We start from the raw sequence: 7,359 nt of genomic DNA, 5'->3' as shown, positions 1-7,359 counted from the left end.
TTTAAGTGGTTAGAGAAAAGTAATGTTATTCTTATTAAGATGTAATAAGTAAGCAGTTACTTAATAAGAGTAATTAGTTTTATAAGAGTAAAGAAGAAGAAGAAGAATAGAGTTAGATAGGAAGAGAATAAGTAATTATTTAAGTATAATGTAACTAAGTGGTTAGATAGGTATAGAGATATATTAAGAGAGGAAAAAGGGAATATTAATAGTAATTAATAAGTATATATATTAATATAGGATTGCATATTGTAGCAAAGTATGGCTTATATATTTATAATATTTTTTCTATAGTTAACAGATCTATTTTAATATGTTTTTATATTGTTATATATATATTATACTCGATTTTCAGAGTTAAGGGGTTGATTTAGTATATATAGTTTTTATTTATTGAAAAAAAATAATATATATATATATACTAAATCTTGAAGGTGTTTAACCAAATGCCCGAAAAGGGTCAAAATCAAAGGTATAAATATTATTTAATTTTTATATTGATGCAATACATACGGCCGGGATCGACGGCGCGCGTTGCAACACAGGGCAGAGACAAACGTGCGAGAATGTCGATATGTAATGCGTGAATGCGCGTTATAAAGATAACAAGAAGTACAACGTTAGCCGAAATAGAGCGGCGCCTTGGAAGGATTCCCTTACGTGTCACGTATGATCCGACTCCCAATGACCCGTTAGATCAATCGACGAGCGCCGTGGTGGAGGGCATCCTCGATCCAACTTCCTATCCTGGAAGCAAGGAGGTGGGCAGGGAAAACAAGAGGAAAGTCTACCCCAGAACTCAGTATACGGGAAAAGACAAAGGCAAGGTCCGATGGTAGAGCACGGAGTGAAGTATTGCAAGAAATAATGACATGCGAGATGGGTTAGCGGCGTGACCTGCGGACGATAGTCTGGTAGTCGAAGCCGAGTCTTGATTTGCGTGGTGGAGCGGGCTGGCGAGACTGAGGTTGAGCTGGAACGATCGTCAAGGGAGGGGGGGAGAGGGGCTAGCACGGAGGATCCGGCGGTGGGCGTCCGGAGGGCGTGAGTGGCGTGGCGCACCCGGGGCGGGACCGTCGGCGGCGGGAGGGCACCGAGCGGGAACGTTCGGCGGCGGGCGATGGGCGGGCGCGCCGGGCAGCGGTGTTCGGCGGTGCCGAAGAGGGCACCGAGCGGGCGTGACCGAATGCGGGAATCCGGCAGACGCGCTGAGTTTCGGCGCTCGGCGGATTCGGCAGCCGATGCGCTCGGTGGCACTGAAGAGGGTGCCAGGCATGCGCGTCCGGCGGCAGAAGGCGAGCGGCTGCGCCGGGTATCGGCGATCGACGGGCGGCAGCAACCGGTGCGTTTGGTAGCGAGAAAGGGGCGCCGAGCGGCGCGACCGACGGCGGGAAGCGGCTAGCAGCGGCGAGCAATGGGCGACCGTGGCCGGAGGCGCTCGGTAACGGCAAGCGACGTGCGGCAGCAGCTGCAGAGGCAGTGACAGCGTCGGTGGCGACGTGCGGCGGCGGCGACGGCGGCGACGGCGGCGACAGCGGCGGCGGCTCGTTGAAGCCCTAAGTCCCATCTTGTGTTGACGAAACTGCCCTTCGGAACGATGTATTTACCTTCGGCGCCCTTACTTAAATCCGAGTCACACTGAATCAACTCAGTGTGACTCGCCGGCACTTAAATCCGGGTTGGACTGAGTTGACTCAGCGCCGGAATCGGCCAGTCGCGCTGAGTCAACTCAGCGACTAACCCGGTTTCCCCTTGCACCCGCACTTAGGTCGTTCAGCGGCGGCGGCAGCGGGCAGGGCACGCGGGAGGCCGTGGGGGAACCGGCGCTCCGGCGGCCCGCAGTTGGACGCTCGAGCGGGCGGGGCTGGCAGTCAGGCGAACACCTTGCTCGGGCGTCGGGACGGCTCAGCTGGAGGGGCGGTCGGCTGGCGGTCAGCTGACCAGGAAGCCCTGTTCAGGCGCCAGTTGGAGCGGCGGCGATCGGGACGGGCGCCGCAGCAGACCGAGAGCCGGCACCGAGTCTTGGAGAGCGGCAAGCGAGGGCAGTGCCGCTGATGCGGCAACGGCACAGTCCGGCACGGTAGAAGAGATCTGCAGACGTCGGCGGCGGGCGGCGACGGCGGCGTGACGGCGACGGCTTTCTCTTCTCCTTCACGGGGACTCCATTCTAACCAACTGCAACTTGATCAACTTTTAAAAAAATTCTCCTCCTTCCTCCAGGGCATCTCTTCACCTTTTAAAATGCAGTCTAAGTACGGCGGAAGGGCCAAAACACGGAGGCCCTCCCCAAACAAAAACACAACGACAAAGTTCAGAAAAATGCGGGGAAAATAGAATTGGGGACGCCTTCTCGTCACGTCGTGTACTTGAACACCAGGTACTCCTCGTCAGCTCGAGCTTCGCGACGTGGTTGCTGATGTCTCGGCACGGGTAGACCTGGCGCTTCAGCTTGCGGATGGTCCCCCATCATATATATTTTTATAGATTTTTATCGAAGAAACTCGAATTAAGGGGGTAATGCTATCAAACGCCACCCAGGTGTTCCACAAAATGCCCGGCAGAGGTTGTGATATATATTTTTATTTTTTTATAAAGTAAAGCAATAAGAACTTAGGAAAATCATAAAAATCATTCGATGCACTTCAAGTGCTTGATAAAATTCCCCACAGAGGCTGTTGTAAAGAAAACACGCAAAAACTTCAATCAATATCTGATTTTGAATGAAATTAAGCATCTAGATGAAATGGAAGTGTAAAATTCAACTGAATAACCTATAAAAGAACCTGAATTGCCCTGATTCGACGAGAAGAGGTGGTGGCGCCGATCGCCACTGCCCAGCTTTGGTGTGAGGTTTCCTTTGCTTGTCTCCTCCGTCTGAGTGTGAATCCAAGCTGATCCAGACCTTCTTTGATGCTGGCTTGATCTGGGCAAGCTTTGTCGGAGCTGTCACCTTCTCTGACTTTGCTGGACGAGCCCGAGAAGGGTCCTCCGCCGTGTAAAACAGACTCGATCAAAAGATTCATGAATTGAGGGCCTTTTGTCCCCCTTTAACGGCTTGGGAGGGACCCCCCAAGCTGTTCGATGGAGGGGGATGGCCATCGAGGTCCTCCCAGGATGTTGGATGGTATTTCGGTCCCCCTCATTGGTCAACAATGTTTGGCTGGCATTATCAACGGCCAGGGTCACAGTTGGACCGAACTGCCATTGGTCGTTCGATCACCCTCATCTGGGTCGTCGGTGGCGTCTCCATCATCATTGACATCTCCATTGGTGACGTCTCCGCCATCATTGGCGTCTCCATCCTCGGGCGGCGCCTTCATCATCATCCGACGGAGCACCCGCCATCTCATACGGCAGAGCATCCGCTATCTTCATTTGGCAGAGCACCCGTCATCATCATCCGGTGGAGCACACGCCATCCCCATCTGGCAGAGCACCCCCAATCTCATTTGGCGGAGCACCCATCATCATCATCCGGCAGAGCACCCATCATCTCATACAGCGGAGCACCCGTCATCTTCATTTGACGGAGCACTCGTCATCATCTTTATCTTGTGGAGCCATCATCATCCGATGGAGCGCCAGCCATCTTATCCAGCGGAGCACCCGCCATCCCCATCCGGCAGAGCACCCGTGATCATCATCCGGTGGAGTGCCAGTCATCTCATATGGCGGAGCACTCGCTATCTTTATTTGGCGGAGCACCCGTCATCATTATCCGGAGGAGCACCCGTAATCGTCATCCAGAGTCATTTCAATCGGCGGCAGAGTCATCATCCTCGATGGCGTCATCTCCATCATCGGCAAAATAAAGGCTTATATTATATGGAAACATCACATTCTCTCTACCATTCTCTCTCTCATGTGCCCTATATAAGGGTAGTATGGAAACATCACATTAACAACCTATGAGAAAATCCTAGTTTCTCACTATTGTGTAGAGCCGCCGCATCTTTTTCTCTCTATCTCCATCTCTCTCCCTCTTCCTTCCTCTCCATCTTCATCTTATACAACTTACATATATTGTGGATCTTATTAAAATGTTTATTCCACATCTGGATTTGACAAATTTTGTCAAATCCTAGTCGAACAAAATTATGCTGTAGTACAATTATGGGATTATCAAGGTCAACAACCACCTTAAAAATCAGAATTTAGTGATTATATATTGTTAGGTGATTTGTTAGAATTTCCTAAAAGTGGAATCATCATGTCAAGATAATAAATATGGATGAAGGATGATAAATGATGGTTATGAATAGATGGGCAGACTCAATGGATGTACGTTGAGTCGTCTATTTACCCGCCCACATTTTGATGCAACAAGCCTACGACCGAGATCGGGCGGCACGCGTTGCAACACAGCAGCACGTCAAATTAATTTTATGAACTGATAATGATGAGAATGATGCACATTATTAAAGTACGAGAAACACAAGACCGCCGCTAACCAGGGAATTGTCTCTTCTGATTCATCAGGGACGGGCTAGTAAGGGTCGAGCACCCCAAACTCTAATGACTGGCTCAAGACCTCTGGATGGGGATATCCCCCCCCGGTCAGACTTGAAGCCTTCACTCAAGTGTTAATGAAAGATGACTATCTCTCTACCGGAGTGCTCCCATCTCAAAGGGTCTCTAGCAACTACCCAACCTAGCTAGCCAATGAGGGAGCAGGGGAGGGCCATGGGGAAATGGGAAAGCGGCTCACATGCAATCGGCACGAGGAGAAAGATAATGACACCAAAATAAGGGGAGAAAGTTGCAGGCTGACCTGGGGACTAGGTCCCTGCGGTCGCGGTGCGAGGCGAGTCCACGTTTGTGGGGGGGTCAACCCGTCGGCGTCGTCCCACGAGGATGGGTGGGGTAGAGCCCGGCGCGTCTTCCCGGTGGGCAGAGCGGCGACCAGCTATGACCAGGCTGGTCCAGGTGATCAGCGTCATCCCACGGCAAGGGGCGGGGCGGAAGGGGTCAGCGTTGGCCTCTTGGTGGGCAGACTGACAGCAGGCGGCGACGAATCTGACCTCAAGGGACGTCCACTGTGGCAAAATGCCCTTCAACAGAGTCCAAATGAATTGGGGGACGTCAACCGACCGATTGGTGACAATCGGCGATGTTCAGTTGAGATCGCCTCTTCCTCCAAATGGACGACGGGGGCTGATCTGGAGCAGAGTGGGAACTTGTCACTGGGCGGTGACGGTGGCTGGTGACCCTTCAACACAGCCAGGGAAGCTGGGGAAATCGGCCAGGCGAACAGAGTTGGGCGGGGTTGATGATTGCCAGGGGCCTCTTCTCCCCGCAGGTGATCGGCGCCGACCGAGTGGGACCAGGTGGGACGGTGAGGCGGAAGTAAATGGTGGTAGAGATTTCACAACGTGCCCCTGAGGTTGGGGCCTGAAATCTGCACAAACACCTGGAATGGAGATCTGGTTCGGTCTAGGTAAGAGTCCTGGATCGTCGGCGATGACCCGCAGCAATGAGCGACCATCTCCCCCTTCCTCTGGAGTCGGCTATGGGCTCTGGTTCTTCCAGGACGGGTGGATGAAGCTCCTCTATTCCCTTCTTGGCATTGTAGGTGACTGTTGGCGGTGTTCACTTACGAGTGTCGGGAGGTTCCCTGCTTGAAGAGAAAAAAATAAAGGAAGGACGACAACAACAAGCACAACACTGTCACAATGTGCTAGGTTGAGGAAGGGAGAGGGGGGAAGACAACAGATCAAGGATAGTGAAGGAGGAGGGAACTTCTTCAAGAAAGCATTCTTCTTCAAAATTCCCTACAACGAGAAGTGGGGCATCTCTTCCCTCTTATATAGGGTGGGGAGGAGATGCCCTAATCCAACCTGTTAGGGTGGCATTAAGGTAACGGCACCACCCTAGGGCCGGCATTAATCCCGAAAGTAGCAAGGCAAAAACGACGCGGAACCCCTGAATACACGTGGGTAGTCCCGAAACAACAAACAAAATAAAACAAACATGAGTTTATGGAGAACAAAGAAAGCAAACCTCACGCCGTGTACTTGAATTGTGGGTCCTTCGCATTGGCTCAGGTTGCGCAACGTGGTTGCTTGCGGCCGATTGCTGGTTCTCTAGGATGGTCCTCCATCACATTTGTCTCAAATACTTTAGGTATCCAATATACGAAGAGGCACAATATATGAAAAGTTCAAGGAGGAATTTGTAACTCACAACTTCAACAATAACACAATGACATATAGATATCCAGATGAGCTTAACTGCTCAAATTCCAGTCAACAAGCAACAGGAGATTTAAAGAAATCCACCATAAATGATATATGGTGCAAGCACTTGATAAACAAGTCCGAGAAAACAAGAGAAAGAAACAAGGAATCCCAGTATCACTTGTAAAGCCTCTCCAATATACTCAAGCACAAAAGCAATGCTATTCTAGATCTAATGGAGAGCACAAGAACCTGGATAAACCTTATGCCGCCCTCTCTCAGTTCTCTGCTTGAGAAAGACCTTACATGATTCATTGTGCCCCTGAGAAACACAAGTTTGCTCCCTCCACAACCTCCCCTTGCTCCACAAGCAATAGGATGGGCTCTTGAGCTTCACCTGGGTCCTGGGAGCTTCACAAGCACCTTTCTCCACCTGGTTCAGCCCTCGTCTCCCGCAGCAGCCACCACCTGAGCACATATCAAAATCACACGAAAAGAGGGCTGGAATACCCTAGATGAACTATTCATGTCCATGATAATGGGTCATGTTTGAAAATGTGGGCTAATGGGCCGAAACATTTGCGAGTCACGTGCCTTCTATGTGGCCACCTGCCCAACAATCTATTCATCCATCCACATTTGTGTTAATCAATTCAGGTATCCACTTGATAACCTAACCACCTCTCTCTTTCCCTCTCACTCTTTTCCCCTCTCTAAATCTATCTCATCCTCTCTCCCCTCTCTAAATCCATCTCTCTCACCCTCTATATACATCTATCTGACTCTTTCCCTCTCTTAATCTTTCAATTTCCCTCTCTTAATCTTTCATCTATCTGACTCTCTCTCCACTCACCTCCTATCTTTCCATCTCACTCCCCCTCTCTCTCGATTTGGTCTCACATATCCGATCTAGCATTTGATTTTGAGATTCGAACGTTATCTGGGACGCCCACTTTCTTATTTGAATATCTATCCAACCATTGGGTGTGATAGATTTAAGACGATCGGTCTAATGTTCGAATCAAATAAGCCTGATCGAATAGATTCAAACTGTATGGTTGAATCAGATTGGATTGAATGAGTCTATTTACAAATCGGAAAGAAGAGTTGGAAAGTTTCCGTCGAGGCTGATTTCCCTCGTGGGAACTGTCGTTAGGGTTGGTCCTTTGGTGTGATTTTAGGC

The 7,359-nt window shown here is 50.2% G+C and overlaps 1 long non-coding RNA gene across 1 annotated transcript; it reads right to left on the bottom strand.

The window, feature by feature from the left end:
- Positions 1-2,188: 2,188 nt before the first annotated feature.
- LOC144701707 (uncharacterized) lies at positions 2,189-6,893 on the bottom strand. Its single transcript, XR_013581082.1, has 2 exons — positions 6,001-6,893; positions 2,189-5,614 (listed from the first exon to the last, which is right to left on the bottom strand). It is a non-coding gene; the product is annotated as an uncharacterized LOC144701707 (long non-coding RNA).
- Positions 6,894-7,359: the final 466 nt, after the last annotated feature.

This window comes from Wolffia australiana, chromosome 4, assembly GCF_029677425.1.
Source record: "Wolffia australiana isolate 7733 chromosome 4, ASM2967742v1".
NCBI classification, from domain to species: domain Eukaryota; kingdom Viridiplantae; phylum Streptophyta; class Magnoliopsida; order Alismatales; family Araceae; genus Wolffia; species Wolffia australiana.
This window is presented reverse-complemented; position numbering and strand designations above follow the sequence as displayed.